Below are 11510 nucleotides of genomic sequence, written 5' to 3'. Positions count from 1 at the left end.
GTTTTGCTGTTTGAGCACTATAGCTGGTGATGGCCGAAACAGAGACAATATAAAATGCAGACTGGCAACAGCACGAAAAACCTTTTTCCAAAAGATGAATGTGTTAACATCTACAGGGTGCGCCAGAAGTCACGATCGGAAAGTATTCGAGTAACTTAATATATATTGATCCGAAAATGTATTCTAGGTTGAAAATAGTGTACCCTGCCGCTAGTACATCTGCTTTCTGGTAGAGGTCTCTAATTTTCCCTGCTCGTAGTACATCTGTCTTCTGGTGGAGATCTACATCTACATCTACCTGGGTACTCTGCAAATCACATTTAAGTGTCCGGCAGAGGGCAGATTACAATAATGCGGGCGTCACTTCATGACAATACGGCATGTGATTGTGTTGTTTTGCTTCTGGTTTTGGCAAATGCTATAGCATGTGATCGTATTCCATTTTGCTCTGCGTGAAAAGGAACGAACGGGTGAAGGATATGATAAAATTAGTGAAAACTTTTTTTTAATCGCTTCAAGAAAGATCTGCTAACGGAGGTTAATCTTCGTGAACTGAAAAGAAAGGCTTTTGTAACTGGGGCTGCGACAGATGCATAACGCAGTGGATGCCCCAAGAAATATGAAAACGGTAATGAAGTCACAGAACGCTTAAATGCAACAGCGATTCGATCACCAGCAAAATTGATAATGAAGCGGTCGCGGAGATGAACTGTCCCAGAGCCTACATGCGTAGTTGGATGAAGGAAGAAGGTTACCATTCATTTCGGCCCGGCAGTATCAATGAATTACGTGATCATGATGTGAATATGCGACGTGATTGGTGTGGACAATTACATGCAGCTTTTCCCACATTAGTAGCTCGTCGTAAGGTTATGATGACAGCGAATGTTCTATATATCTTAGCTCCTGGTCACGAAATGATTATATCTGGGCGGAAGACGACCCCTGAGAATGATAACGACCGAAATGCTGCGCTGAGCAAGCAGACGCATATGGCAGAGAATCTACCTCTGCGCCGAGAATGATGGTCAGAGAGTTTGAAATACGAGGGGTTTTCAATAGGATTTATAACTTTCTTTTTTTTTCGTCGGCAACTTCGATTGAAAAATATGCAGAATTTGTTGTGGGACATAGTGGAATATTCCCACTTCACCCCTATAGCTTCATAAGTGCCGATTGGTGGCGGCGCTATACGTAGCCTTCAAAATGGCGTCTGTATCGGAGATGCGTTCCAAGCAGAAAGCTGTCGTTGAGTTAGTTTTGCTGAAAAACCAGAGCATCGCAGATACTCATAGGCGTTTGAAGAATGTCGGGAGACCAGACAGTGAACAAAAGCCCGGTGAGTCGTTGGGCGAGGCGTCTGTCACGATCGCAACGAGGTGGCGCAGATCCGTCCGGTATGCCGCATGCCAGCCGGTCGCATACAGCTGTGACTCTCGCAGTATTAGAAAGAGCGGACGCTTTCATTCGAGTCGATCGACGGATCACTGTCAAACACCTAGCTGCTCAGCTGGACATGAGGCAAATTTGACGTTGGCTCCGACGTCAACCAACTGAATGGTACCATGCAGGCATACAGACCCTTCCACTCAAGTGGAGAAAGGCCGTCACATTGAACGGAGATTATGCTGAAAAGCCGGCCGGAGATTGTGCTGAAAAGCCGGCCGGGGTGGCCAAGCGGTTCTAGGCGCTACAGTCTGGTACCGCGCGACCGCTACGGTCGCAGGTTCGAATCCTGCCTCGGGCATGGATGTGTGTGATGTCCTTAGGTTAGTTAGGTTTAAGTAGTTCTAAGTTCTAGGGGGCTGATGACCTCAGAAGTTAAGTCCGATAGTGCTCAGAACCATTTGAACCATTTGTGCTGAAAAAGAGGATTTTGTAGCCAAAATAATGGAGAATAATAAGCTATATTGGTATCCTGAATATAACCAACCTGCTTTCAGAAAAAATGTGTGGCGTTACTTACTGAACGTTCCTCATATGTCAGAATATACCTGTCTATGTTATTCCACTTTTGCACGTATCGTTTTCTGTCAATACAATTTCTGCTAGAGCTAGGGAGTCGTTTCATGTTCTGTTTGCCTTTCACGTTGCTTCTTGTTTCGACAAAATAACATTAAACACATCCGATAGTGACTTCTGGCCCACCTTGTAAAAAAATTTAAGTGTATGTAAATCGTTTTTGTAGGTCTTTGTCACGCAAGTAAAACGCGAACTTGTAACGAATTTATATAACGAGAGGATGGAAGCTTTTGAAATGAGGTGCTCCAGACGGATACTAAAGATTAGACTGCATTTAGTGAGGGAGTACCGAATCGAATCATAGAGAAAATAAATTTGTAGCACAACTTATCTGAAAGAAGGTATCGGTTGATAGGACACATCGTGAGGGCTCGTCAGATTGATTATGAGGGGAAGTGACGGGTGGGATGCGTAAATTTCAGAGGAACACGAAGACCCGACTACAGTAAGCAAGCACAAGCGATTACACGAGCGTGGAAAGCTGCATGGAATCAGTCATCGGACTGAAGACCACAAGAACAACGACAACGAATCAGTAGAAAATAGTACAAGTTTTTGGAAATTCACAGTTATTGCTAAAAAAGGCAATCTTTTTTAACTGTTAATAAAGATCGAGAATGCTATTTCTATCTTGCTGTAAAGAAAGTGTTCTACTTGGAGCTGTTGAGATAAAGACGAATATCACCCAAGTGCGTGATTCACCATCAGCGTGCAGACTTACGAACGTCGTTGGGAAAAAAAAAGAAAAAATTCGGGAGGTAATAGCTTGAGTTTGATATCACGGCGTCCGTAGCAGGAGTGAAGTTTACACGTGACTTAACTGTTCTCGAAATAGATCAATGCTACACAACTTCCGCTTTTATTAATCACCTGCGAACGCTCTAATCTCCGGCAGGTACGGCAGGGCACGCCTTTATTTTTTAAAAGCAAACACTGAACACAATACCCGATCAGCGTCGAAGCTTGCATTATATTTTACACTGAAGTAACACTCAATGAGAGACAAGTACTTTATATAACTTGCTACAAAACGGCAAAAAGAAAGCACTCATTGACTGTGTATATATGCCAAAAGCTTTCACCCTTCCCTGCAGGTTCCAATTCCCCTCAATTCCACAGCTTTAAATGCGCCAGAAAGGTAACTGTTAGTAGTGTTTTTGGCTCTCACTGAGAGTCAGTCACTTTCAGAGAGGGAGAATGGAACAAAAGTATTCGGAATATCGAATACGATTAGAATCTAGCTGCACAATTTGTGACAAATAGAAACTTGTGGGGGACTGGGACACGAACCCAGATTTCCCGCTTTTACGGGAGCGGTCGCCTTAACAACTTCGGCTATTCGAACACGCAAACTGATTCGACTGTAGGAATCTCTTAATAGTAAATAATAAATGTATTAAAACTGTCTGCATGATGCGGAATTTTTCACGCATCTCAGTGGATATAACATAATATCTCCTGGACTACGTATCGTACAATGATATATTCGGTAGGTACATTCAGCGGCATATGTGGATACTGTCAGCGAAATATGTTGCGAATAGAGTTGGTAGCAAGGAAGTGATAAATTTAAACATCGTGCGTGATGCGGAAGTTTTTCATGGGTCTCAGGGTTTCTGAGGTCGTATCTCCTTATCTATGTATCACACAATGACATAATTTTGTAGGTACGTTCCGCGGCATATGTGGATACTGTCTGCAAAATCTGTTGCGAATGGAGTTAGTGGCAAAAAGTAAAAAAATTAAACGCCATGTAGAATGCGGCAGTTTCTCGTGCACCTCATTGTTTATGACGTCATATCTTCTGAACTACGATAGGTCCGTATCCCTTACGGTGTCAGCGATTGCATGGGATATGAGTAACAAGTTTGGTTGAAACCGGTCCACAGGAGTAATACGCGACTTAAGGATAGGGGTGTGGAGATAAAAGCTCTGTGCTCGTATTTCAGTAATCAATCAGTACAAGGATGTCCACACTTAGTGGAAAATGTAATTACCGCGATAATGGGACTGGCATTCCTTTAAGTATCATTATGAAAGATATAACATTATCAATAATCTCGTATGTCGGATATCTGTACGAGAAAAATTGAAGTAAGTAGATGAAAAAACAACTACAAGAAAGAATACAGAGCGCAGAATTTCTTAAATACACATACTCACCAATACGAAAGTGGCGGGCAAATGGATAACTCATTGTGTTGGATGTGTAGGAAAACTGCGTAAGGAAACTGTTGCAGGGTGAATCACCGCTCGACCTTCATCGCCGCACTCTGCTGTTAGCTGCCCGGTACTTTTGTCAGAAAGGATTTCCTCATGGAGGAAGTGATGAAACCAGACAACTGAGTACACAATCACGCGCAGTTCTCAGCTGGCTGCTGTAGCGAAAACGTCGCTACCACGTATCTGTGTAAACGCAAATAGAAAAAGTGTATCAGTGATTGCTGTACTTTGAGCATGAGCACAGTAATTACAGTGAGTCGTGAACGAAACCACAGTGTCTGTCCAGCTTAAGCCCACACGTGTGTGGGAAAGAAAATCAACTGCTCAGGAGATCACGTCAACGAAAATGCAGCAGTATTGTTCGACAACTGATGTCGGTTACCAAGTTCCAAACGCACCGTTTCAGCACGTAAGTACACGAGCTTCCGCAATCGACAACAATCAATCTGAAACGACATAACGTTCTAACCAGCGCAGTTTAGCTTCGTTTGATCTTTCCATTATCTTTAAATTTACGGGGCGCACGATTGTGACGATTTTGCTCTGCGGTCGGTTTCTTCGTGAAATGTGAGTGTGGTCCCTAACGTGCGTCTGTCAATTGTACGTGACTGTAATCAGTGTGTATGGTGTTTAGCATCATATTTGTGTTGTCGATGTTGAGAGGGAAGGTTATGGGTAGAGTCGCTGCCAGTACACAGCCTGCTTCTCCAGAGCCCAGTGCCCCATTCCGACGGATGGATCCCCATCAACAGTGTCATAAACCCTCTCTCCACGAGACACTGCGGAGAGGTAATGGAAATGATAGTTTGCCCCTTGCGGGGCAGGTCCGGCCGCCTTGGTGCAGGTCTTACTACGTTCGACGCCATATTGGGCGACCTGAGCGCCGGATGGGGATGAAATGATGATGAAGACAACACCCAGTCCCTGAGCGGAGAAAATCTCCGACCCAGACGGGTATCGAACCCGGGCCCGTAGGACAGCAATCCGTCACGATGACCACTCAACTATCGGGACGTACACTGCGGAGAGGGGTGGAATATAAACCAGGATACGGGCGCGAAGTCTGTTGATTACGAACTGTACATCACCGTCCGTCCTCTCATTGCCGGTCAGAATTCCGTCACCGGAATTCGAACCTGCCACTTCCGAGTCTAGCGACACCCCGCACGCCTGCCTTAGCGGGTGGCAGCAGAGGTTATGTTTTTATTTACAGTAAGCGCTCACTAATCCGGAATCCACGATAATACGGACTGTTTTTTTTTATTTACTTATTTCTTCGCGAACTGAAACGTGCCTTCTTGTGCCCAACACAATTCGCGCCAAACTAATTTTATGCAAGATGTTGGACGCATCCCCCCCCCCCCTTTCCAGTTCGCTTCACCCGTGGCCGATAGAGAATAACGTATGTATAATTGTGGATCACAAGCACATAATAAAAGTCAAAGCCTGTTCACTTCGTTTACTGAAGTGCACATGACGAGATGTTTTAAATCCAGTCTTTGAGAGCGCTTGAAAGTTTGCTGAAGTGTCGCACAGTACAACATGATAATCAAGCTGAGTGTTAGCACGAAATACATATAGTTGTTTAGAAGACAAAATGAGAGTGCTTGATAAAATCTAAGCTGGTGCTCCTACCCAGGGTGTTCTGAAGGAGTTTGGCATTGATTAGATTTTTTGCGATGTTAAGAAAGATCGCTGTAAAATTTCCTACTTTGCGTTAAAACAAGACCAACCAACCGGAAGATGAAAACGGACAACTGTACCAAAGTTGACCTTCGTCCTTGATGCTAATTACAGGGGTTCCTGTAAGAGGCGTCGAGCATCAGACTACAGCGGAAAGATTAGCAGATAAATTAGATGAAACATGCTTCAAGGTTCGTACTGGATGGCTGCTCATATTCAGTAATCGGCACAGTATTGCTAATGAGAAAGTCTGCCGAGAAAGACTCGGTGCAGACACCGCATTTCGTAAGGAATTAATACACCTACCAATTTTATAGATATTAATCCCTATTACGAAAAGAAATCGTTTACACTAAAAGAGATGCGAAACAAGTGATCAAAGAACACTGCACAAAAGAGCCTCAATCACAAATACTGGCGATGAGGATATTGTCATGACGCCAGCATCAGGTAGTATTTGCCTCTTTGGCTGCTGCGGACTGTATCGCTACAGATCCTGATGAGAGCAGTAAATAACTGGTACTCTTCGTAGCATTCCACAGTAAGTGTAGCATATAAATATCCAGTAGACTGTGGATTACCGTTTTCGTTTACTAAATACAGTAATGTAAGTGGACGCTGGTATAGGTATCGAGCTTATTTAACGTGACCTTTGAATACGTACTATGATTTTAATTTGTTTAATCATAATCTTCATTACTGAGACATCCTTATATTAATTGTTTACAAAACTATACTGTAGAACAATATTTCACATAATATTACACTTCATCCAGTTTTTAAATAATCACTACATAGAATGAGATTTTCACTCTGCAGCGGAGTGTACGCTATGAAATTTCCCGGCAGATTAAAACTGTGTGCCGGACCGAGACTTGAACTCGGGACCTTTGCCTTTCGCGGGCAAGTGCTCCACCAACTGAGACGAGATACTGGCAGAAGTACAACTGTGGTGAGAGGGCGTGAGTCGTGCTTGGGTAGCTCAGCTGGTAGAGCACTTGCCCGCGAAAGGCAGCGGTCCCAATTTCGAGTCTCGGTCCGGCACACAGTTTTAATTTGCCAGGAAGTTTCTTAATCGCTACGTTCATTATATATTGTATTCTAATTATAGCTACGTCTAATTGTTTTAGAAAACATTTCTATAAAGCGGATTGGCACTTGGACCAATTAGTCCCAATTATTAAAGTTTCACTGTACCACTGGCGCCGAATTCGTTGCTGAAATGTCTGAGTTACGTCTTATCGGTGTTCAGAATAGTTCAAAATATCAGTCAAGATACGTCCATGAATGCTCAATGACCCGTAACTATTTAAATTCACGTGCAACGAAAAAGTATAGCATACGGAATCTGGCGAGTTGGCGAACGATGTTTAATGGTTAAGTAAGATAGCGAGACCAATGCACTTTTATTAAGGTAAGGAGGGAGTGGTAAGGGATAGGGAATTTTGTAATTCGTAACCCGTGATCTACGTGTCAGATGTGGATATTCTAAAGCTACGCTACAACTGATTTAAGAGAGAAAAAGAGAGAGAGAAAATAATTACAAATTGAGTGTGTACTTTACTGCCTATACAGAAATTCCATGGTCGTAAGGGCAGATTAAAGTTCTTGACTTTACCGTTTCCTTGTTACAAACCGTACGTACACCCACGTTACATGTTCCAAGCGCTTCCGTAGTATCTTAGGGGTTTTGAACACTCGGCCTTGTTTCTCTATCCATTGTCGACGTTCCTATGATTTGTGAATAAAAAGAGAATTGGTAATGGAAATCTGCTTCACAGTGAGCACACATGAACTAATTTGAGCCCATTATTGTACGTGAATGAGCTAAAAATCTACTTACACATGTTTTTATCACCTAATAGTGTTTCGCCTTTCGCAATTTATAGTCGACTTGGAACGTTACGTTACAATGGGTGGATCTCATTCCATAGTTAAGGAGTAAACCCATCGCAAGGGCTACTTCTTAGTAAGGTTTCTAAGGGCTCGACAGGTTGTTATTTGAAGTGGAAGAAATAAGACATTTTCATGGGTCTTCACCTAGTTGTTTTTATTCTTTCTTTTCGCTGGGGGGGACATCATTGATATTATTTTTTTAAAGTTTTTCAACGACACTCGCCGCATTTGGGCATTGATGGTAACAGATGAAAAATCGTGCCCGACGAGGGCTTGAAACCGGATCTCCCGCTTAACGCGAGCGATCACCTTAACCGCCTCGGCCATTCGAGGTCGCTTCCCATCCGACCCAATTCCCAGCCTGTTAAAGACAACTAGCGTAGCCTCTCGTTCGCCATTTCAGATTCCCACTAGAGAGCAGTCTTGTTGTGCATCCGCAGTGAAAGAATGCATCTTTGGTCTTCGTCGCCTGATCTACGCTACTATAAAAAGACAAGTCGTAGTTTAACGCAGCAACCAAAAATCTCGAAAATTTCTTGACTGATCAAGTTTTCCTATTTACAAGACGTTCTAATAAACGTTCGGGCAGCAATAAACTATATTTCTAAAATATATACGGTAAATAAATGAATATACCATACAAATGCGATGGGTTTTTAGTAAACATCTCGGAATGTTCTTGCTCGATTTGCTTCACATTTTTACATGATTCTCTAATATACGGTAGGACAGACAGTCCTAACAGTTTCTTTGCACACTGGAGAGCCAAACAAAATGGTATACCTACCTAACATCGTGTAGGGCCCCCGCGAGCACGCAGAAGTACTCGACTAATGTCTGAAGTAATGCTGGCGGGAACTGACACCGTGAATCCTGCAGGGCTGTCCAAAAATCCGTAAATGTACGAGGGGGTGGGGATCTCTTCTGAACAGCACGTTGCAAGGCATCCCAGGTGTGCTCAATAATGTTCATGTCTGGGCCAGCGGAAGTGTTTAAACTCAGGAGGGTGTTCCTGGAGCACTCAGTAGCAATTCCAGACGCTACTTCGGAGATGCCGTGTCACATCGCTCGTGCGTTGACTATAACACCGTGTTCAAACTCACTTGAATCTTGATAACCTGAAATTGTAGTAGCAGTAACCGATCTAACAACTGCTCCAGACAGAAGACTTGTCTTATAAAGGGGTTGTCGACCGCAGCGCCGTATTTTGCCTCTTTAAATATCTCTGTATTTGAAAACGCATGCCTATATCAGTTTCTCTGGCGCTTCAGTTTATAACGTACGAGGGCCTTTCCATATTAACTTTCACTTTATTTTTGGCGTCAGTCATCGTGCACCATTTGACTCATCGTCAAAGCTGCAATTATGCAGTACTTTGGTCTAACTTTAGGTAGCAGAACAATCACTAGAAGCGTAATCCCTGCACAGTTCAGCCTGTTTTTCAACCGCTGTCATTACGTGGACGGACAACATGGCGTATGATCATCGAGGACAGCGCTGTATGACGAGACTTCTGTGGAAAGAAGGTATAAACACTGCGGATATTCACAGACGATTGGTGGCAGTGCGTGGAGAGAGTGCATCCTTCACGAAAAGAGCTCTTTCAACACGACAGCGTTCGCCCCCTTACGAGTCGGAAGACCACAGGTGCAATAGTCGAAATGCGGTTCCAGTTACTGCCACATCCACCGTATAATCCAGACGTGTACTCATCTGATTACCAACTATTATGGGCTATGAAGAAACCTCTGCGCTAACATCATTTCGCAAGACCTCCAATAACTACGAGCAGCTGCCCTGGGTGGGTGCGACAGACTTCAGAAGAGTGGTTCGAGGAGGGTCTACAGAACAGGAAGGGGCCAAGTCAGGAGAATACGGTGCCTGTGGCAGTACCTGGAACCCCATTTCAACGATGGCAGCAGTGGACTTCCTACTCATAAGGGGACGAGCGTTGTGTTGCAAAAGCATTTTTCGTGACGGTGCACACTTTCCACACATTGCGACTGTCTGTTAATATCCACAGTGCTTAGTCCTTACACCCTCCGCCTAGAGAAACCACGACGTCCAGCGCTGTCTTATATAAACGTTGCCGAAACCAAGGCCGTATTGCCGGCGCTGTGGCCGAGCGGCTCTAGGCGCTTCAGTCCGGAACTGCGCTGCTGCTACGGTCGCTGCCACAGCGGCCGACCATTACCGATGGAGGGCGCCACCAACTTGTAAGTCATTTTCAGCCAGGTGTCCAGATTACTTTAGACCACAGTGTGCATTCGGACGGGCACACAACACTGCAAAGGTTTTTTGTTGAAACTGACTGCGAGAAAAAAAAAGAGAGGTTCAGTTTTCTTTCTCGCAGTGATGGCACTGCGACATCAAGGCACTAAAAACATTAGTTAAAATTGTTTCTTCTATATATATTCTTTCTCCTTATGTGCAACTGCAAAAAAAACTTTATACACAAGTGCTGCTTGCTTTATTCCTCGCAGTTAACAGGGAAGATGCATTTATGACTTACCGGCTTATGGTTAGGTAATTACTTCAGAATGTAAATCATCCCAAAATTTGTAGTTCTACATTTTCAGATAACTATTCGTTAATGTTTGTGGCGATAATATTTACATAATGCTCACATTTTAAGTGACTGGAAGACAATCAGCAAACGAAAAACTTCCGTTTTATGAATATGAGAGTGGAAATTACTTATATTTAAAAAATATCTATTGTATCCAGAAATCAGCACTGTTGGTACGGCTATCGGCGGACGATGTACACCGCTTAAGTGGACGCATGAAACTGCCTAATAGGATATTCTATATCTTTATCACATCAACAAATATTAGGTAAATCAGCAGTATCTTTAATACTGCAAAACTTCTTTTCTGTAGTAAGTATCTCACTTTCATTTATGTAAGTCAAATTTTCCCTAATATTTCTCACTGTTCGCAGGTTCAGATATGTTCTTCAGATTTGATTTGGATGTGCTACTTGACATGTTTCCAAATGAAAAAATTGTACGTGTTGCGTGTGCGGAAAAGGATTAATCGATGAGGCTTCTGAACATCGTTGGGTTTCATAGCTAGGCAGCAGAAGGTGGGTTATTGCTAGTCGGTTGAGTGAACCCTAAGGATCACTTCGCTAACAGAGGAAGGGGCTCGATTAGAAAACACTCTTCGAAGGCGAACACAGTGTCTAGAAATGCAAGGATAGGGTCTATTTAAATAGATGAGACAACAATCCAGAATTACAAGAATGGGAGATACATCGGCAAGCTACGATTCGAGATTATAGGAGATTTAGGACTGGCAAAGCTTTTTCGAGATATATGAGGAGGTGTGGAACCTAACAGCTGGTTCCCGACTCCATTGCAGCAGAAAGGGCGATGAAGTTCTGTAGATAGTCTTTTCATATTTCTGGGCCACCGTCATGTAATAATGTTTGATTGGTATATCCGCCATTTGACTGCACCAACTTCTTCATTTTATATTACAGTCATGATGTAATCCTTCAGCCACTATCAAGTACAACAATGCTGGGTACAATTAAACTTTGTTAAGTGAAGTCATATCAGGATCTATTGAGCTGGGTGTCCCAGCGTGTAGTTTAGAGTGCATGCCGATTAAAAATATAACTGAATTTATACATAATTTATAAATATTACATAATATAAATCCGTAACGAATTCGGAGGAA

General features: G+C 43.2%; 1 protein-coding gene across 1 annotated transcript in view; it reads left to right on the top strand.

Annotated features, from left to right (window-relative positions):
• The first annotated feature begins 4440 nt into the window (after positions 1-4440).
• Positions 4441-11510, top strand: part of LOC126251436 (protein cueball) — a 294851-nt gene continuing 287781 nt past the window's right edge. Inside the window, exon 1 of the mRNA XM_049951861.1 lies at positions 4441-4654. The gene's annotated coding sequence lies outside the window, so the exon portion shown is untranslated. The remainder of the gene's footprint in view (positions 4655-11510) is intronic.

The sequence above is a fragment of the Schistocerca nitens genome, chromosome 4 (assembly GCF_023898315.1).
Source record: "Schistocerca nitens isolate TAMUIC-IGC-003100 chromosome 4, iqSchNite1.1, whole genome shotgun sequence".
In the NCBI taxonomy this organism is placed as follows: Eukaryota; Metazoa; Arthropoda; class Insecta; order Orthoptera; family Acrididae; genus Schistocerca; species Schistocerca nitens.
Note: the sequence above shows the minus strand (reverse complement) of the source record. Positions and strands in the feature narration are given on the sequence as shown.